Genomic DNA, 22,796 nt, shown 5'->3' with positions numbered 1-22,796 from the left:
ATGATTCATAACTAATTATTCACTATAGGTTATTTTCTCTTGTGCTTTTTGTTACCCTTTGGAATGCTAACACCTTCAGGTCTGTGCAGTCAGGTTACAAATGTACCCAATATGTATCCCCTGAAGTGAGTATTACCTTTCATAACAGTACTTGTGTGGAGAACCAATGGTAAACAGCCAATCTGCCCTTCAGTCCCCAGGTAGTTTTCTGGCAAGCTCCTTTCTAAATGAATTGTCATGGGACCAGGCTGGAAACCTCTGGCACCATCTAGAGGCTGTAGGCAAGGATACAGAGGGAAAGGTTCTGAGTTCACCCTAGGACCATCTTTGATGTTGTGTTTTGTCCTGATTGATTGAGTCTCACTCTTCTGTGGGTAGATACTCTATTAACTTGTGACTCCAAGTGATCTGCTGGGGAATGATCTTGACTGGATTTTTTGCTACTCCTTCAAAATTTGTTAGGATGGCCTCTAGAAGAACCATAATAGATCCTAAGAAGGGAAATGAGTATGGAAATTATAGTTAAATTGGTACTGAAGAACCAGCTCAGGGTTGGTACTTTTTTTACTCATTGTATTTACTAAAAAGTGAAGGAGCACTGTAGCTTTTTTTCATCACATTTATCAAAACATAAAGAGTGTCATAGTAACCAAGTTGTTAATTTATAGGGAAAATAGCAGAAGCCAGGAAAAGTAAAGAAAATTGTTGAGGAAAGGGAAACTGGCCCAAGATCAAACTTAACCTTGGTAGCTACAGCATATCTTTAGAACTATCTAGGATTATTTTTTTTTCGCAAGCATTTTATCTCAAGAAATTTATGCACTGACAAAAAAGGTCCCTGGATCTAACACATTAACAAAACTTAGTGGACATCAGCAGCAGGAGGGGGAACGAACCTCTACAGCCATTCCAGAGGAAAGTCAAACTAATGAGGACCAGTCAATACAACCTGGGGGCACCCAAATCAGCTGAGACGAGGATTATATAAGAGTTTGCCCTGGGCATGTGCAGAACTATGTCATTGGTATTATGAAGGCGTTAAGCAGTGGTACAAATGGGGCATCCTGGACCCTTCTTTGAGGAATATTTGTGGAGAAGTGAGGGAGAAAAAAGGCCTGAGTGTGCCTGGGAAGAAGCAATGTGTTTTCGTGAATATAACTCATTAACTGGGAGAAGCTGTAATTCTGCTCTCTATGTACTACAAGTTTGCTGCTCATAGGTGCTCATTGGAGATATGTAGGACAATAGAACATAGATAAATCTGGTTTCTTCACCATTTTTCTCAACCTTGAATGAAGTAATGGGAAGGATAGAGGTAACAGTGCATATGATAAGGGCTTTTAGTGAGATGCACGTCAGCGTAGAAAGGAAATTAGATTTGCTTTGCTTGGTCCCAGAGGGTAGAAATGAGAGCAATGGGTAAGTATAAGGAAATAGATCTCAACTCATCATAAGGAACAATTTTTTTGAACAATCAGAAATTCCTAAAATTCAGTGGATTGCCTTGGAAGGTAATAACTGCTTTAACAAGGGAAGTCATCACACAGAAGTTTGATCATTACCCATTGGGTGCCAGAGCTTACAGTCTCACACCCAGCTGGACCAGGTTTGGGCATGACAGATACACCTGAGATATGCCAACACAGGGTAGAGAATGTATTCTGCTTCCAGAAAAAAGTGAAGGTTTTCGAAGAGAGATGGAATGAGGAAAACTGAGGTTTCCAAATTCTAGGTATCTTGCCTCCTGGTCTTCCTATCTAGCAAAGTTTACAAATCATAGTCTTCCTTGAATCTCCACTCCTGTGCCTAACTTCCAGCTTACTCTCAGCTCTTTGGATTTTGATGCTTTGAAGAAACATTTCCCAATTCAGTTCAGCATTTAGATTGTGCTAATTTGGATTCTGATTTCAGATTCTGCCAGTTTCTCCTGTTCCCCCATTCTCCCACCTATACCCATCATCACCTGAATGATCCTCCTAAGTTAGCTGCCTATAGGGGATGTGGTAGTATTCTCAGACTACTGAGGAGAATGCTTGTGACCAACGTTACTAAAATGCTCGTTGCATTGTAAGCTCTATACTAAGGGATTTTCAGACCGCTTGGAACTGCTGCAATTAGCTAAGCTACAGAGTACATTTTTCTACTCAAAAGGAAGTAAACTCCCAGATCAAGCAGTGGTTAGACTCAATAGTCTTGACCCATGACAACATAAGGAGTTTCCTCTGATTCTTATCAAGTAAACAAATATTTTTGAAGAGTTTTTGGGCCACTGCAAGACCTCCACAACTATGGATTCCCTGTTGTCCTGGCTTTTGTGGTGTCTAGTTAGGGAAAGTGGCCTATTGGGTCATTCTCCATCTCACGGCACTTGAAAGAGTTCTCTTTGGACAGTGTTGAAGGACTTCTTTAGGAGCTCACGAGGATTTTTGAGACTCCTCTCCCCACTTTAAAGCTGAGCTTGCTCAAGAGCAGATTCACCAGCTCCAGATAGGGGGAAAAAAAGGCTATGGTGGAAAGTGCCAACTCCATTTAGACCTTAAGTCAGTATTTGGCCTGGAATAACTCTGAATTAGTGGATCATTTTTAAATAGGGCTTGGTCATGCTTATTTGTGATTACATAATCTGGGTGGATAAGCTAACTTACTTGCTCCCATTTATCTAGCAAAGTATGCAAATCACGGTCTGCCTTGAATTATCGCCTGAATTGTGGAGGCTCTTCAAGATCCTAGAACAGATATATCCTTAAACCCCAGCTGAATTCCCAAAACAAAATTTCCTGCTCAGTATCAGAATTATTGGAATGTTTAGTGTGGCTCAAGCATAGACTGTATCTCCATATAGACCACATAGATCTTTGTGTGATCAACCTGTTCAGTGAGCCTTAGTATCTATCAGCTCCATTTAATAACTAGGCCAAAGATCAGGAGGCCATCCAATTCAGGAATCCAAGTAGTATCTATTGGGCATCTCTAATATACCAGGCCCTGTGCTGGGTGCTGGGAACACAAATACAAAATACATTGATGTAGTCCCTGTTATTACAAGTTTACCTCCTATTAGGGAGATACAACATTTTCATGGGTAAATTAATATGATACATATAAAATTAGTATAGAGATTACTGTGAAGAATGGTTTGCTGGGTGAAGCATGGTCATTTCTAATGCTTTGTTGTCATTTTGTCCTTCATTCTCGAAGAAGATCATGACATCAGGAAGGTGATGCCATGACTTGAAAGTGAATTGGATTTAAGTAATGGAGGGCTGTGCAAAGTTACCAGCCTCAGTTTCTCCTCCAGAGTCATCTGGGTCCAGTGGCATGATAGAGATCAGAATGATTGAAGATGGCCCCAGATGCAGGAAGAGAGCAATCTTCTCTCCCTTCTAGAAAGAGATGAATCTAAATCTTTAAAGACCATGCCTATCACTACATACAAGGCTTGGATGTTTGGCATTGCTTTCTCTTCTGCTCTCTACCTTCTGTTCCCTCCACTTCCTTTCCTCAGTGGCTAGGTCTATTGCCTAAGGCCCTCATGATTTTCCTTCCCTGCTCTCTATCTCCCTTGTTGGAATCTAGGCTGGAGTTTCAATTAGAATCACCTTATTATAACAATAGACTTGTTAGGTAGAAGGGAAAGAAAACCCCAGGTCCACTTTTAATTATGACTGCTGGAAAATGTATCATATTATTAATGAAATAATAACATAGCTCCTGAGCCCCCCAGTTAAGGATTATGTAACTATCTACAATTTCTGTCATATTGTAATCCTGTCTGAATTTCAGCTAAACAGTTGGGTCTCCCATCAACCTTCTTTGTATTCCACCAATGTAAAAACATGATACACAACTTTCACAGTTGACAATAGATTTTATAGAAAGACAAAGTCAAACCAGGATTAAAAACCATAACTTAAGGAAATGTGGAGAAACAAATCATATAAGAATCCAAGATAACAAATAGATATTAAGGAAGGGCAAAGTCAGGAAGAAGATCAGGTGTTCTTAAGGAAAAGTACAGCTCTTAGCTTGCCATCTCTGTGACCTTGGGAAAGTTACTCAACTTCTTTGAGCCTCAGTTTCCTTATCTGTAAAATGAGGGAGTCAAGACTGGCTGTCCTGTGAGGTTCCTTTTAATTCTGTTCTATTATCTTTGGTCCTATAAATTCTGATACATATATATATATATATATGTGTATATATATATATATATATATATATATATATATATATATATATATATAGTACACACACATATATATGTGGCATAGATATGTCTGTGCCCTTTGATGTGTGAAATATCCCTAGACTTTCATGAATTCAATGTTTGAAGATCTCCTGAAGTAGAGTTGTGCTTTTCATTACTGATCTCCAAGAGTAGATCGACTCAGCCTGCTATTCAACCTGTTGACTTAACCTGAGCCAATTTCTGACACTTATGCCAGCACCAACTATTTACCAAATTGGCTAAATCAATTTAATAAGGGTGGGATGGTGTTTGGGAGGCATTGTGCAAGGTGGGGAACATTCTGTAGTGGCATCCTACCTCAGTGAAAGATCTGTAATGCTTTCTTGACTTCATCATCATTTTGTTCCCAGGTCCTATGCCCTGATGCCCGATCTAATAAAGCCTCCAATTGGATACCAAAGAGAGAAGATTCATTTAATAAACTGAAATACTAGTTCAACTTATCTTCTGTCTTGGTGGACTTGGATCTACAGAAATAATGTGCTGGGGAGACTGATGCATCCATGACTACCATGAGAGCCATCTATTCAAAGGCCATAGTATCTCATTTCCACACTACAATCCTAAAAATGCCTCTCCTGCAAGGTGGTCAATATAGGAAAGAGCTTTACAGAATGAGAGACCTGCCTGGAGTCACAGGAAAAGTTACATTTGAGATGTGAAGGCACCACCTGATGGAACACAGCAGCACTCTCTATTGAAACTAGGGCACCTTCAGACACCACTGCAGCTCAATCAATGTCAGATCTGCTGGACATTATTTTTCAGTAGGTTCAATTTCAACATCAACTTTATTTCTGGACATCATAATTTATTAGCAGAGGTACTGTCACAAAAGTTAGATGTTGGGCACCTAACAGATTAATCACCATGACAGGTTCTTCTACAAACTCTAAACTTTCCAACTGCTGAAACTCAATCAGATCCACTGATATCGACCTTCCAACCCTATGTGCAGGATGCCTATATTGAGGCCCAATTATTTGTCCTCCAAGAATGCATGATGCCTTGTCAAGGAAGGGGCAATTTCAAACTGACTGTAGCACCTCTGCTTATGTTTTCTGGTAAGGTTCAGTTGGAAAGATTCCATATCTACTTCAGCAATCTTGTGAGTAGTCACCTGAAATTTGGTGGCCATAACTATGACAATTGACTAGATTATCTATATAGGTGGTGGGATTGCCAATAATCTGATTGCAACTCCTCTCTGTCCCTAGGTGGTAATAAAGCTAGAATTTGTCATAGGTCTTCCCCCTTTCTAGGATGGAAGTAGACATTCTGATCAAGTAGAGTCCCTTCTTTTCTATTCAACTTTCTATCTCACCTAAGGCTGCCTACCACTTCCTGAAGGAAAATTTGATTCCAAGGACTTCCCTCTCATATCACATGTAACCGTGGTCCCTAGTTTTTTCTCACATTTCTGGTATGGACCGTTTATGGCTCTTCTGAGGGTTTCAGCTTCTTTGGTTGTAAAATGAGAGGGTAGGACCAGATTGCCATAAGGTTTTTATATTCTAGTGTTTTATGAATCTCTGAACTCCCACCTCCACCTTACATCCACTTATATGGACAGAGAGTACAGACCAAATCCTGGAATAGTATCTTTGTTCACAGGTTACCCTACCATCAGGATCACTAGTCCCACTGCCCACCATGGAATTTTGTGATGACTTGATCCACTCATTTACCTAGAACATGTTCCTTTGTATAAATGTTAGCTCCCACCCTTGTTTTTCTTACACACTATGATTCTGACAACAAATGGTTATCTCAGAGATTTAGTGGCTATCCAAACTAATTTGCAGCATCCCCTTCTAGCAGCTAAAGTTATATACAAATGACAAGTCAACCAACTCTTGGGATGTCCTTGAGGATAAAGGACCAGGTCTGGCTATCCTTCCTAAATTTTGCCAGAAGAATTTTTTTGAAACTGGCATAAAGAGTGGTAGCCCCCTTTTGTGTGACTCGGGATAGAAGTCCTGTGGCCTACTAACATGGGTTAGCCTCATGCCTTTCTATGATTCTCTGTATTAAACCTGTCATTATTATCCTGAGTTCACCTTAACTCTAAATGACATTTAAAGTTTTAGCTACCATTGATAATACCAAGAAGAACACATCATTCATGATGTCCTTCAGTTACTGAAGTAACATTGCCACTTTCTATACTCAATGAATTGTGCCTAAGAATTACATTAATAACCCAGAATCTATGTGGCTTAATTAGCTGAAAAGTGGAAAACAACAACAACAACTAAACACCAGGTAGTTTATGTCAAATATTTTATTCTAATTGATTTGTTTACCACCATCTTTTTTTATTGTTTTGAGTACTTTATTGGAAAAAATGCTGGATATAAAACCAGAGACCCTAGGCCTGAGTCTAGCAATGCTACTGCTGAGGCAAGCTGGTGGCACAGTGGATAGAGCGCTGGACCTAGAGTGGGAAAGACCTGAATTCAAATCCAGTTTTATATACTTACTAGGTGTATGACCATGGGCAAGTCATTTAACCTCTGCCTGTCTCAGTTTCCTCAGCTGCAAAATGGGTTAAAATAGTACCACCTACCTTGCAGGGTTGTTGATCAAATGAAATAATATTTGTAAAAGTTCTTAACACAGTGCTGTGTAAATGCTTATTCTCTTTCCATTTCCATATGCACGTGCACACATACTGCACACACACTGCACACACAGTAACTGTGTTACTTTGAAAAGTAATTGCCCTGGACTTCAATTTCCTCATCTGTATAGTGAGTGGCAGACGAGCTCAAATATCGGCTGACACTAATTATCAGAGCAGGCAAGGCAATTAAGAAAACAAAACACAACAAACCTTTCTTTAATACCTACCAGATTCAGAATATTGAGCTGAGATTAAAGTTTTAATAAAGCATAGGATTTATCCTAAAGGAACCTTCAGTTTAGTAGGGAGAGAAGGCACCAGCACATATTATAATATACTATGTTAAGTGATAAGTGCATTGGAGTTATACCACAGTCTAGAATTGTGTGAAGGAAAGCCATTAATGAATGGGGACATCAGGGATTATTTTCTGGAGGACATAGCATTTATTTTTCTCCCACATTTATTCACTTTATTTTTAATTTATGAAATAAAACAAGCATTTTTATAACATAGTATAATAAAAAAGATGATTACACATCAGACTGAAAATCTGTTATGTACAATTTGCTATTCCTTTTAAATAGATAATAAAGTTATTATGTAAATTTCTTTTTTCTTTTTCTTTCTTCCCTTTATCCCTCTCCCTCTCCCAGAGATGGCTACTATTAGACACAAATAGGTTTGTGTGTACATGCATACATATATATGTACCCACATGTATATATATATATACATATACATATATGTGTAAAATTATTCTAAATATACTATTTATCTTGTATTTCTTTCTTTTTATCTTTTATTTATCTTTCTCTGGATGGAGATAGAATCTTTCTTCATATGTCTTTCATAGTTAATTTGGATATTTACGAGTCAAAATGACTTATTCACTTTAATGGATGGGCAGGAATTCATAAATTGAAGATAAGAAGGTAGTGCATTGCAATCACAAGAAATATTCTGCATACAAATACAAAAGTACAGTGTGTTTTTGGGGAAGAGAGAATTGTTCAGTTTATTTAAAATATAGAATATAAAGAGAGGAAAAATATGAAGCAACTGGTTATAGTCATATGATAATGCCAATGGCAATGCTAAGTTATGGAGGCACAAGAATTAAAATTTTGCTTGGGAGACAATGGAAAGCCATTGAAGTTTTTTGAGTAAGGGAATGGCATGATAAGATCTATGAATGAGAACAATTATTCTAACTTCAGTGTGGAGGAGAGCCATAAGGCAATACATACAAGGAGGATATTGCAATAATTGACCTCAGTGAAACTCCTTTCCTGGCAAGTGAAGTAAACTTCTCTCTTTCACCCTCTTTCTCCCCGAGAGAAAATCCAAGTGTTGCATGCAGAGACATCAAGAGCAATTGTTTTTTTTTTTTTTCTCCTTTTCCCCTAGAGACATGGAACTATAGATCAGAGAAATAATTTCAAAATAGTTATTTTTATTTTTTTAAAAAGTTGCCTATTGCCCAGTCCATCAATATTTCAGAAGTAGGATCATGGCAAGAGGGACTTCAAAGACCATCTAGTCCCATCCCCTCATTGTGTATATCAGGAAACTGAGGCCAAGAGAAGTTAATTGATTTGCCCATGATCACACAGCTAGTAAGTATCTCAGATGGAATTAGAAACCAAGAGAGTTGGACTGGCTATCTAAAGTCTCTTTCAATTTTAAATTCTATTACTTTAGGACTAGAGAACTTCTAAGGGACTATATATTGGAAATAATCTGTGATTCCCTTTGGCATAGACAGACAACTTGCTGAATTGTCTTCAACAAGTCCAAATTTTTCGCTGGCAATTTAATACCATACCTATTTTCTTGCAATTTTCTATTCCTTTCAGTTTCTTCCCACTAAGAGAAATTTCTACAGCAAATAACTTACTGAACAAAAGTCATTAGACTAAGGCTTTGAATGCACTTTCTCCCCAAAGTATAGGTATTGCTTAAATCTTATGGGTTTTAGGTTAGTCTCTAAATACTGTCATGATACAGTCCCATTTAGCTTAAGTAAAGCACTACTAAAATCATCTTTCTACGAGGGGAGGAGAGGGGAATAAAGGAACTTCATTGCCTTCAAATTGAATATACAGAAAATAAACCCATTTCACTTCATTGGCCATAAAAATGTAAGAAGTATTTAATAAATATCTCATAAATATACTTCAAATATTTATTTGTATGCATATCTTAGCTTGACTCTAATAAGCTCCTTCAAGGCAGAGTTTATCATCTTTTTCTGTCCTCACCATATCTAGCCTTTCATATTGCAGCTATTCAATAAATATTCTTAAATCCATAAATATTTGTTGAATAGATTGTCAGGCACATAATTTAGGGTTATTTTGATTTAATAAGTTTTGTCATTCACAAAAAAGAAATCACCAAGTTGCCTCTCACTACAGTCATAATTCTTCTGAAATCATGGCAAAAATATCTCATCACTGCGACATGTAGTACAACTTTATAATGATACTGTAGCCAAACTTTCTTTTTCTTTTTTTTTTTTTTTTTGCTTCCTTCCAAATCAGGCTCTCAGATGTGTAGCAGCTAAATTGGATGCAAATCCTGATTCTTTACGCTTTTGGGTCAACTAATATGTCAAGATAAATGATTTCTACTAGACCAGTCTTACAGAATTATGTCCATGCTCCATTTCCCCATCATGTACTCATTCCTCTGTCTAATATCTGGCTCCAGCTCCACTACTTTGCTGAAAACGCTCTATCCAAATGTCACCTCTTCTTTGTCAGTTCCAATGGTGTCTTCTCAATTTTCATAGATCTTGACCTTTCTGCAGGATTTGACACTTGATCATCCCCTCTTTCTTGGTATTCAATACTCTTCCTTTGATTTCCACCATATTGTGCTTTCCTGGTTTGTTTCTTACTTACTTTTTTGCTTCTCTGAATGACCATTTTGGTCCCTCTCATTGACTTGTCTTCTTCTTCCTATACTGTAAGTGTGGGAATCCCCTTTGGCTGTCAAAGATCAGGGTTTTATGAAGCTATTTGGGAAAGGAGGAACAGCTTTCACCACAAAGTTACAGGATTCCATACTCACTAGCTCTTTTTCTCATCTCCTGGGCTTATTTAAGAACATCAGGAAGTAGCTTCCAGGTATGGGTGTTGATTTCTGCAGAGTAGAAACAGGCCTTGGGGTAATGAAGTTGGAGTGAGCATGACTTGAGAAGTGAGGAGTGAGCTCTGCTTGAGAGGATTAAATAGGTGTCTGAGTATAAAGAATATTGATAGTTGGAGTTTCAAAAGAATGAATGATAGTTAAAAGATTCAATAAGCATGAAAAGCAGTGGGTGAATGAGGAAGACTATGAGTAGTAAAACAAGCCACCTTGTTCTTTCTTAATACTGAGCCTTGCTTGGAGAAAAACTGAATTCCTTTCCCCTTCCTGGCATAGCTTACACACTAGCACAAAAAGATGGTGATGAGAGGCTGCACATGAATAAAATTTCCTTATTTTGATTATGCTTATCTTTTGGAGAATGAAATTTTCATTGTTACATCAAGAAGTCATTAGCTGTTCTGCTTTTGGTGTTGAGAGACAGCAGTCAAGTAGCTAATATATAATACAAGCCTTCCATTATTGCTACATGATATCCCTGGGAGAAGTTTTCGATTCATTTACTAAACTTATCATCTACTTCTTCCTTCTGTCTGGGTAGTCTATGCTATATACAGCAAGGAAAATACTAGTTTTCTTTCTGTGTCCATGGATTTTCACTCAAATATCCTCACAGTACTTCTCCATTCTAGTGCCTGGACTACTTATATGAATATACAGTCTTTACTTATACAGTGCTATTCTACTCCCTACCCCTTTTATCTGTTGCATCTCTTTTGAATGAGGAAAGAGTAAGAGACATGTTCCAATCATAGGTTTTATCTTGTCAAGTCTAACTCATACTTGTGAGTTTCAGTTTTCCTTCTTGTATTAGGATCTTGAGTTCATTTTGTTTGTTACATATAGTTGGGATATTTGTTTATAAAATGTAGGTTTTTATTATTCTCTCCTTTCTTGAATTTTATCTCCTGTTCTCTGTTTTTCATTTCTATTCTTCTTACATGACAACTGTTCTCCATAATACCTAGCTTGGTATATGTCCCTTTGTTTAGTTTAAAGCCTTTTTTGGTTATAACTGAGTGATTGAAAGGCTTTCAGGCAGAAGAAGAATGAAACTTGTTCTGTTTGGCTCCAACAAGCTAAACTAGGAAAAATGAATGGAAGTTGTGAAAAAGAAATTTCCTATCCTTGAATGAAGTACCTCAAGGAGGTAGAAGGTTCCTCCCTTTCTGAAGGTCAAAGATTGGGTAATCACTTGTCAGGTATGTTGTCGAGGAGTGCTTTGTTCAGATGTGGATGGTACTAGATGGTTTCTGAAGTGCCTTTCAATTCTGAGAGTCAGTGATTTTTATTCATGGCAGGTAACCTCAATCTTTTCTGTGAAGGAAGCTAGTCACTATATAAGTGGTTGAGAGTATTATAGATGGTGGGAAGAGAAAGGAAAAGGTTTGGAAAAGTGTGAAGAATAAGATAAGAAACACATCAGGAGAGTAGAAACCTTTCCAAGCAGCAAAAAGGCTCAATCTGAGGTTACATACTATGAATTTATTGTGTGTGATGGATGAAAGAGATGCTTTATTACTTAAATCTCTTAAGTTTTTGCTAAGTAACTGATTATATTACAATTTGCATTATAGCTGTGCCAGGGTAGAAGTCTTAATTACTTTCATTACTTTACATTCTTTTCATAAATACTCATATTACAATATGAGATGATGAGATGTCTCATTAAATGTTTCTTGTTGTCTTTGGACATTTGATAAAAAACAACTGCCCCCCCCCCCCATTCCTTACTTCTCCAAGGAGTACCTTGGAGCCACCCCCCATTTAGCTGTAACTTCCTCTTCATTTTAAAATGTTTTTTGTTGATATTCTCTGTTTCTTACTACACCATAGTTATCCCAAGTGTCTCCCTCTCCCTCCAAGAGATCCATCCTATGTAACAAACAGTAGTTTTAAGAGGGGAAAAAAGACAGCAGAACTGATTGATACATTGGTAAAGTCTGAAAATTTTTGCAAAGGATGGGGGTATGTTCTCATATCTCTTTGTTCAAGTGCTGCTTGATCTTTATAATTTTGTTAAATTTACTTTTGATTTTTTAATGTGTTGCTTTGTTTTTTTCTGTTTCCATTGTCATAGCAGCTGTGTCAGTTGTGTTCTTGGCTCTACTCACTTCATCCTTCATTAGTTCATGCTTCTCTGTATTCATCATACCTCATTTCTTTTTTCTTTATTATGTTATTTTTCTCAGTTACATGTAAAAGCAATTTTTAACATTTGTTTTTAAAACTTTGAGTTGCTAATTCTCTCCCTTCCTCCCTCTACCCTCCTCACTGAGAAAGCAAACAATTTGATATAGATTATACATGTATGGTCATGCAAAACATTTCCATAATAGTCAACACATTATTTCTAATAGTGCAGTAATATTCCATTCCATTTACATACCACAATTTGTTTAGATAATTACCAGTGGATGGGCATCTATTTTGTTTCTAATTCTTAGATATGACAAAAAAATGATACTATGAACATTCTGGAGTATATGTGAACTTTTTTTCTTACCAATTGTCATGTTCGTCCTTTGTTGCCGAAGAAGACCATGCCATCAAAGAAATGATGACATGACTTGCACTTGACTTTGTTTTGAGTGAGGGAATTTCTATTGGGTATACCTATGCCCAGTAATGGAGTTTCTGGCTAAAAGAGTATGGACAGTTAATCACTTTATTTGAATAATTCTAAATTGCTTTCCAAAATGATTGTAAACCATATCATTAGAAAATATAGATAGTTTTATCTCATGTTTACCTATTATTATTTCTTAATCTCTTTCTCTTGTGTTGTTAGTATTGCTAGCATTTCAAGAACAATATAAAATAACAGTGGGCATTGTCGCTTAATTCTATTTATTAGAAAAAGTTCTAGTGTATCCCTATTGCATATAATGTTTGCTTTGGGTTTTAAATAGGTGCTTTTTAGGATAATTTTTTTCTATTTTTCTGTTTTTAAAAGGGTCTCTCTATGCCTAAACTTTGTCATATTTTTAGCATAAAAGAAAGTTGCATTTTGTCAAAGGCTTTTTCTGCATCTATTGAGATGATCATGTGGTTTGGGATGTTTTAAGGATATTATTATTTTAGGAATATTATTAATTATGTTGATTATTATTCTAATGTTGAACCATTCTTGCATCACTGTATAAATCCCATGCGATCATAATGAATTTATTTCTGGGTTAAATCTGTAGTTTGGTAGGATTTTGCTTGCATTTTTTGAGTCAATGTTCATCAATAATATTGGTCTACAGTTTTCTTTCTGTGTTTTATCTTTCCTTGGTTTAGGTATTAGGGCTATATTTGTCCCATGAAAGGATTCTGGTAAGACAATGCAGAAAAAGCCTTTGACAAAACATGGTATTTTTTGAGAATAATTTATGAAGTATGGGTAGTAACTATTCTTTAAAAGTTTGATAGAATTCTCCTATAAATTTCTCAGGACCAGAAGCCCTCCCACCCCTCCCAACTTTGGAAGTTCTTTTACTTAGATGTATTTCCTTTTCTGAAACTGCCCTTTTCCCTTGTTTCTCACTCTCAGAATAATGTCAGTTATTACAGGTGTCAGAGAAGACACTGTCTCATGGCAGAGCCCTTCTCTAATCACATCTCTGGTCATACATCCCACCGCTAATCTAAGCCCTCCCCTAGCTATCTTTTTTTAAACATTTGACTCAAAATCTCTTCCTTGGGTTGATGCTCTCCCACTCTCCCAGGTACCAAGTACCCCCAGGGATTCCAACCCCTCTCTTCATTTAATGTAAGATGAGTAGACTTTTCAAGCATGAAATTCCCTAGGACTTATCCAGTATAAAGTCTTCATCTCCATTCACAGACCATCTCCTTTACCCATACGAGCATTCATCAGTGGAACCACCTTCCATTGTCAAAGTAAAGACTTCTTCCTTTCCTTCCCTTTTTCAATCTCTCTACCCTTCTCCTCACTCTCTCCCCTGCAGACTCTTCTCTTTCTGAGACCACAGAAATCACCTTTCTCTCTATGTTAACCCTTGATTTGGCACCAACACATCATACCTTTATCTCTATTGCCCTACTCTCCTCACCTTTTTACATGCCTTCCCATGTCATAATATAGTCTCACAAAACGAAACCTTGATTCACCTGTAGGCAGGGTGATATCAACTTCTTTCAACTAAAGTCTCATCTTTTACTGGAAGACTTCTCCAACCTTCTTAATTCTAATGCCTCCTTCTACTAATTATTTCCTAGTTGTCCTTTATATATCTTGCTTTGCATATAATTGTCTGAATGTTGTCTCTCCCATTAGATTCAAAGATCCTTGAGGAAGGGGCTGTCACTTCTTTTTGTATCCTCACTGCTTAGTACAGTACCTGGCACATGATAGGCCCTTAATAAATATTGATTGATTGATCGAATGATGCCCCTATCATCTTCTTCACTGCTACCTTTACCAGATTTCCACATTCACCTCTTCTTGTGTACATCTTAGAAAGAAGTCGCTGTGTTGTTCTTGATGTCCTTGTCTGCTACATTTATTCACTTTTGCATTTCAATTTTTGTGGTGTATGAGAAATAAATAATCTTTTCAGTTTTCATTTTCCTTCTAGAAATGTTTTAAACCCTTCTTTTTATTGAAAGTTCATCTTTTTTTTCCTGTATGGTTAAGCTCAGATTTTCAGAGTGGGTCAGCCTGGGCTATATCCTCATCTCCATTACTCTTTGGAACATATTATTCCATTTCCTCTTACATTTTCTGCATAAGAGTCTTGAATGCAAAAGAGTCCTGAATTATTCAAATGTCCTGTCTTTGTATTTGAATGTTTTTCTCCTGATGGAATGTATAATTTTTTTTTTTGTTTCTGACTTGAATTGTTAAATTTAACCATTATATTGTCTTGGACTTTGAAGCCTTGGGTCTTTTTTCTTTCTGGAGATAGTCTATGAAAGAAAGGTGAAAGAATTTCAACCAGATTTAATTTTCTATGTTCAGAAGCTCTGGCCAGTTCTATTATTGCCTTCATTATGGTATTAAGATTTTTTTGTCCTGTTGTGTTCTTCTGGAAGGTCTAAGATCCTTAGACTTTTCCTTTGCTATCAGAATGCTTGCAGAATGAGTATATTTTCTGTTAGTGTTATTGTTTTTTGCTTCTCTTCTTCTAGATTGCCCTTCACTTCTGTCTATTTGTACTCACAATCTATTTTTCCCTTGCTTCCTTGGTGAAGTTTGGTGAAATCTTTCATTGTGGATTCCAGTTTTTTTAAGTTTTTTTTTTTTGCTGTGTGGGCTATAAATTCTTCTCTCATAATTCCCATTTCTTTTTTTTCCTACTCAGTTTTCATGTTCTCAAAATTCACAAGATCCTCTATTTCATCCTGTTGTATCATTTTCCTTTGTTTTGTAGTATTTATTCATGCTTGCCTGAATTCATTTACTAGATTGGAAGACCATATATTCTTCTGTTCTTATTTTTCTTTTTATTTTTTGTTTAATTTTTGGAGGGTTTTCTACTTCCTCTAATCTTTAGTAATTCCAGTTTCCCCCTCCTCTCCTTATTTTCCCTACCACATACTTTCTGACTCCCTCCCTCTTATTGTTTTTCTTGGGGACTGAGTCTCAAAGCATTTCAGTCATCTTCCACACTGGGCAATTCATGGTTCACCAACCTAGGTCTCTACTCCAAGTGACTTTTGAGAGTCAGAACTAACTGTCCCCTGAATTAGGTGCTCTTTCCATTGAGGTTGGTGGAGTGCTACACAGTGGCCCCCAGCAGCACCACACACATGGTATCCTGTTCTGGTGACCTGTTCCCCTGTTCTCTGTTCTCCAGTCTAGAAGCTCCAGTCTAGAGCTTTATAGCACTGGTACTACCAGGTTGTGGCCTTGGGAAAGCTATTGTTCCTCAAGAGTTGTAGCTGCCTGGCTTTCTATTACAGTAAGGGCAAATTTATGCACTTGACAATAAGGTTTCCATGGCACTGGAAAAAAGTAGAGGGGACTGGAATGTGGGGGTGGATTTTGTTGTAAAACTTGTTGTCTCATTGGGTCTACCACTTCAGCCTCTCTGCCAGTAATGTGGAAAGTGGGAGAGGGGTGCTGAGTGAGTTCAAGGTCAGTGAGTGTCATTTCATACTTTTGAAGGTTTTTAAAACCTTCTTTTGGATACTGAGTGTCTTATACCATGGAGATAGCTGAAGTTACTTTATCTTTGACACATAGTTTGCATTTTAGAGAGGTTTGGGAGGGCACCAGGATCAAAGAAAATGTTTAGTTCTCCATCTTGTTGTTCATATAACCTGGTTTTAAAAGAGAACTGTAACTCCTCTGTTAGCAGAGGATTTAGAAAAGTTCCTGGCACACAGTAGGTACTTAATAAATGCTTATTGATTTAACTTTCTTTTCATTTTGTTTATACAAAGACTGTTAAGATTTATATGACTATTCTTCTGTCAGTGTGTTCACTTGTTGGTCCTTGGGCAAGACTTTACTTTTGGGGTCCCATCATTCAGATTAAAGGTTCTGTTCCATTTCCTCAACATTCACTCACTCTTCTTCTGTAATCTGATTCTTGACCAGTCACTCAACTGAAACTACTCTGTCCAAAGATACTTCTTACCTGTCTGGTCAAAAGACTTCTTAATCTTCAAGGTCCTCAAGACTTTTGCAGAATTTGATACTTCTCTTTGGTACTTAATTCTTTCATAAAAATTAATTCTTAACACACTTTGTCTCTTGCTCTGCTCATTTCCTACCACCACTGAAGAAGTGGTCTGGAGTCATGTATTTTTCTGAAATTGTACAGAATATTTTAAAATCTCATTGTGCTTATTATTTGTTGACTATGAAGAAAAAGTTTGATTTGATAGATCAAATGTCATTGTGAAACTCTTTTAAACAAGATACCTTCTATCTCTAAATCAAAATCATTCAACAGTACTTGAAATATATAATAGAAATAATTCTGTTCAATGACTTCTCTGATCATAAGCATCAGGTGAGGCATACATGAGGGAGACATATGTTAACAAAAGTATTTGCCAGTGTTACAGGAAGAGACACTTAAAAGTCCAAGTTCAAGAATATTTCTTTTTGGATGGTGAGGACCCAGAGTTGAAGAGGAGGAGAAAAGCACCTTGGACTGCCTTCAAGAAATTACAAAGTTCCTGTAATGATTTTCTCTTTCCCAGTGAAACAAATTATCTATCTTTTTAATGCCAACATTTTACCAGCATTGCTATACAGAAAGAAAGCATGAAATACAACATTAATTGAAAAAGAATACCACAGAGGAGGACAGAGAAGTATGAGCAGGCAGTGATATATAAAAAATGAGGAACTTCTAACGAGAATAGTAGTAAAAAAAAAAAAATGTCATAAAAAAATAAATAATAGGAAGAAAACATGGACTGGTCAGGTGCCAAAGGCAACAAGTGACAGATATACACAATGCTTTGAAGGTACCCTTGTGATATCAGGAGAAAGTGAGGAAGAACCCCACCATGTTGGGTAGACTCCCTAATCACAAACTTCTGGGGAGGTATTGACAAGGATTGAATAGGATGGACAGGCAAAGGTGGGTTATAATGTGTACCATTGAAGGGAACTCCTAACTTGATGAGATGATTACAAGTCCATTTGAATAGCTGAGTATTCTATTTGTGTGTATGTCTCATCTCTCTAGATTGTAGGTTCCTCAAAGACAAGCCTGCATCATTTTCTCCACCTTCTCATTGCCAGTATCAAGCACCTTGTTTTGCATATTGTAGGTGCTTGATCAATGCTTGTTAGATTTAAATGCATCAATTTGAACAATCTATTGCAGAGTGATATTAATAATCACTTTATGCAAATTAGCAGGAGGCTATACTGAGACTTAGGCCAACACAGGAAATCCAGCTTTGAAGAATGACTCCTTTATCAATGCTATACTATTAAAAGTTTAACAACTGGCTATCTGGAGAAAAAAATAATGCATACGCAATACACTTTTAACTTTAATCTTCATTGATATATTTTCTATTTCACTTTCTTAAGTCTAGACAATGAACAAAACAATAAACTAAGCCCTGATTTGTAATGTTTACTGCTTTCCAAGGCATAAATGTTCACATTAAAAATTTACATTGCTCTTGAGTCAGCTCAAACTGGCTCCAGCACACCCCTGCTTATGATCCAACTTTAGAAACTCAAACTGTATTATGAAATATCTCCGAGAAACTTTAGAGGAAAAAATTGACTGGCAGAGTTTAGAGGAAATTTGTGAATGTTCTTTTTGCAAATATTGTGTTAGCATTTTTTTTTTTTTACCTCACACTATGAGACTGTACAATGAATCTGTACAACTTTAATCTGTTACATTTTTATACTTTCTAAAAACTAAAATACAATCCCAAGAGTTGCCAGCAAGTGTGTTTAGGAACTGTCATTTCTTATAGTCCAGTATATACATCTATAATCTAACATTTCATCCTGATGCCTAAGCTAACTTGAAGTAGAGAAGGACAACTCTGCTGGGGTAAGTCCAGAGTCATACCTGAGACAAGTTGCTTATTCAGGGATGTCTCAGGTTGTGCCTGGATGATGAATGCTTTTGTGAGCTTTCCACTTTTGCTAGCTGTGATTTACTACATAGTAGTGTTCCCAAAGTATCTTGACTCATTGGAACTGGGCGGTGTGGGGGAAGGGTGGAGTTTGGTGTATATTAACAGCAAACAATACATCAGTGAAGAGAGATCATATACCCAATTAAGATGAAGAAATAACTCAGAGCACAAAATATGTCAGTTTATCAATAGACATTCATCAGCAATGTGTTTAACAGATGGCAGAGGTATAGTCCCACTACTTCAAACATTTTCCCAGATCAATCTTAGGGTGGCAGAATTTTGTATATTGCAGCAGTAATGTCTGTCATGAAAATCTTTCAGGTGAAAGTGTTCTGGGGCTTTTGTGATTGATTCCAGAGCTGCCTACTTTCATAGGGACATATGAATTTGAATAACACCATCTAGTTCAAATCCTTTATTTTACAAATGAGGACGTGAAGTCCAAGGAAATGATCTATTGAAGGGGACGTAGGTAAAGTATGTCTTTATTTTATTTCTATATGTAAGGACAGTTTAATATTGAGCACTACGATCTGTCCACAATGGTGTCTTTAAAGGTAATCTTCAGTAATTTGTTTTAAATTAGAAATTGTTCATATAGTAGTACATTTAACGCTGAATTTGGAATCAGTGAACATGGGTTTGGATCCTGACTCCAAGCTCACTATCTGTCTGAAATGGGTCAAGTCATCTCTCTAAGACTGCCTTCCAACTTTGCATTCCAAAATCATTGCAGCAATATTTTCTTGTGGAGCATCAATGAAATGTAGTGGAGAGAGACTGCACTTCTATTAAATGTAGGCCTTCTATTAAAAGGATTAAGATTAGAATTTTACCTTTCCCATTTACTAAACTTATGACTGGGCAAGTTACTGAGCCTCAGTTTCCTTATCTGTAGAATTCAGGTAATGGTGCTAGTGTGTATTATATACCTCATAGGAGTATATAGAACAGAAAACTTAAAAAGCTGCAAAAGAAGGTTTGGGAGGGGGTCTTCACTCTTTTTGTCCCCACATGCCACAAAAAATGAGGAGAAAAAAGGTACTAAGGAAATTTTAGTGAGAACAGGCAGCACTCAATGATTTTCACATATATTCACCACATTCCTGCCACTGTACCTTCACTCATGCTCTTTGATCTAGAACACCCTCTATTCTTACTTTTACCTGTCTGATTCTTCCCCGTGTTTCAAGACCTAGTTCAAATGGCAGCATATTCATGAGCTTATCCTCCAAAACACCTTCCTACCCATATCCCCAAGCAATCTTTCCATCATCTGAACTCCCATGAGACTTTGTATTGAGAGCTCTTTGTAAAGAGTATCCAACTTAGTGTCAGAAAAATCTGATTAGGAGCCCCTGCTTCTACCCCTTACTAGCTGTGTGACCTTGGGTAAGTCATTTAAGCTCTCTATATTTCTTTTTCCTAATCTCCAAAAAAGATAGAGGGTGGGGAGAGGGAGAAAATTAACACTTGTTCTACCTAACTTACAGGCTTCTTGTGTGGATCAATTAAAATGACATATGTAACATATTTTTAATTCTAAGATGATATATAAATATAAGCTATTATTATCAGTCTCCCCCATTTGATTATAAACTCCTTGAGGGAAGAGACTGTCTTTTACTTCTTTTTACATACCCAGCACTCAGGACATTACCTGACACATTGTAGGCACTTAATACATGTCTATGTATTCATTGAGTCTTCCAATGAATCTCTACCCTTTTCTCTCACCATGGTCTGGAGATGTCTCTGGGCTCTTAAAACTCTATCAGGGCAAACCAAGCTGGAAAGACTTTAAGTAGCTATCTTTGTAATCTCTGGTGCCTACCTGACACAGTGCCAAGTGCTATATGTAGGCATTCACTTAAGTACACATTTCCCCCTTCCCACATAGTGGGCACTTAAGATCTGTAACTTCATTAACATGAATATTCTCTTTCCCCTTGTAGATTGCAATCCTTCTATAACATTATGGATGGTTTTAAAGAGTTATTATGACCAAAAATTCATTAACCTATGGACAAATTGGTGATGAACTTTAACTAAGTTTATCCAGAATAGTCTTCATATAGTAGGCATAGGCCATGACGAGGCCCATATCTGAAGCCTGTTCAGCTTGCTAGGACCTGTTAGAGCTTACAATTCCCTGACATAGCCTTTGAGTATCTTTGTTCACCTCTATGACTCAATAAGATATTGGAGCAGAATTTTAGTAGAAGAAAAAGTACTCAGTGAATAACTATTGAATAGGAATTATATCTGTGATTTCATGGGTATAAGGATATTTCTTATACCAATGCAGGTTGCCACTTTCTCTGCATCTTGGTGCCTTAGAGAATTACCTAGATCATGTAAAGGTTAAGTGACTTGCTTTGGGTCATATAGCCAGTATATGCCACTTTTATTGAATGAATGTCACATTTATTGAATTAATTAATTAAATATATACTCCATTCACCTTAATTCAACAAACACATTTGTTTTCATATGATTAGCCTAGGTTCATTCTGGTTTATCATCAGAACACTGACTGCCAGGTGATTTTTATTATTTACCAAAGTATGTGGGGACCTGGATCCACCCTAATAAAATCATGGATCTTTTGAAGCACTGAAGTGTTCTTATGTTGTATTATAATTGTTTGCATATTTTTTATATTTCCTTCTAGACTGTAAGCTCCATGATGGTGAAGTACATGTCCTAGTCTCCTATTACAGTAAGCATTTAATGAAGTACTTGATGAATTTATTGCATGTGGCCAGAAAGAAAGAATTCAAATACCCAGGAGACACAGTCAGAATCACAAAGATTTAGCAGCCACAAGTATAAAAAAGTGGGAAGCTTGGAAGTAGCAAAGCAAATAACTTACAATCGAGAATAATTTATCCAGCAAAACTGAGTATAATCCTAAGGAAAAATAGACTGCATGAAAGTATTTATAAGTTTTCCTGAGGAAGAGATGAAAGCTGTGTAGGAACTTCAAAGTATAAGCATAAGAGTTAAGAGAAACATAAAAAGGGAAACATAAACATAAAAAATAAAGCACTTAATGAATTTATTCATTTGCTAAATAAGCAAGTGAATTCAGGACAGTAACTATAACAATGATTTCTTTTACACCTAGAATTGTACAATCTCACATTAAAGTCTTTTCCTTCCGTTCACTTCTGCATATCCCCAATTCTGATACAGTTTTTCTCTTAACATTTTATATATATTTTTTTCAAGCAGGAAAAATTAATGTTGTTTGACTGTAACCCACCTTGTCCCCACTGCCACTGAGGAAGAAAGAAAAACAAATCCCCTGTTATGAACATGGATAGTCAAGGAAAATAAATTTCCACATTGGCCATGTCAAAAAAACAGTCTCATTTTGTACTTTGAGTCTTTCACCTCTCTCTCAGGATGTAGGTGAAATGTTTCATCATTAGTTCTCTGGAATCATGCTTGGTCATTGTATTGATAAGATTCTGTGAATCTTTCAAAATTGTTTGTCTTTACAGTATTGTTGCAATTGAACAAATTGCTCTCCTCGTTCTGCTTACTCACTCTGCATCAGTTCATACATGTTTTCCCAGATCTCTCTGAAATCATTCCTTGCATCTTTTCTTATGGTATAAGAGTATCCCATCACATCTACCCTCAGATGAATAGCTGTACTCCAGATGATGGCTACCCTCTCAGTTTTCAATTTTTTGCCACGATGAAAGAGCTGCTATAAATATTTTTGTATATTCTTAGAGTTGATTTTGCCTAGGACTAATCCCTCCCTTAGTCTACATTCCCTCTTATTCCACTTTTCCCTTCTGTCAGTTTCCTCCTCTCACTCTTTTGAGTTAACTGTATTTCTGTACCCCACTCTTTATGTTTTCTTTGATTGGTTCAGATGGGAGTGAGGTTCAAGTTTCCCCTATCCCCTCACCCCTTTCTTTTCATTAGTATTGTTTTCTACTTGTTTACCCTTGTTATGTCAGATAATTTTCTCTAACCTTCCTCTATCCACCCCATCATACTTTCTCCAGTTCCATTCTCTTCTCCTTTTATGATAATCAAGTTATAACAGAACACTTCCCAGTTCCCCTGTCTATTTAGTCTCCCTCTATGATTCCTGATGATATGGTTCAGAGGGGACACATGTATCATCTCCCCATAGAATATAAATAATTTATCCTTGTTTAG

The 22,796-nt window shown here is 36.8% G+C and overlaps 1 long non-coding RNA gene across 2 annotated transcripts in view; it reads left to right on the top strand.

Annotated features, from left to right (window-relative positions):
• LOC140504948 (uncharacterized) overlaps window positions 1–22,796 on the top strand; it is a 136,648-nt gene that overhangs the window by 103,186 nt on the left and 10,666 nt on the right. The window contains exon 4 of one of the 2 annotated variants that reach the window (XR_011967287.1): window positions 4,597–7,534. The exons of the other annotated variant lie outside the window; for it this stretch is intronic. This is a non-coding gene — a long non-coding RNA (uncharacterized lncRNA). Of the gene's footprint in view, window positions 1–4,596; window positions 7,535–22,796 lie in introns of those variants that run through there. 2 annotated transcript variants of the gene reach the window in all.

Source organism: Notamacropus eugenii, chromosome 5 (genome assembly GCF_028372415.1).
Source record: "Notamacropus eugenii isolate mMacEug1 chromosome 5, mMacEug1.pri_v2, whole genome shotgun sequence".
In the NCBI taxonomy this organism is placed as follows: Eukaryota; Metazoa; Chordata; class Mammalia; order Diprotodontia; family Macropodidae; genus Notamacropus; species Notamacropus eugenii.
This window is presented reverse-complemented; position numbering and strand designations above follow the sequence as displayed.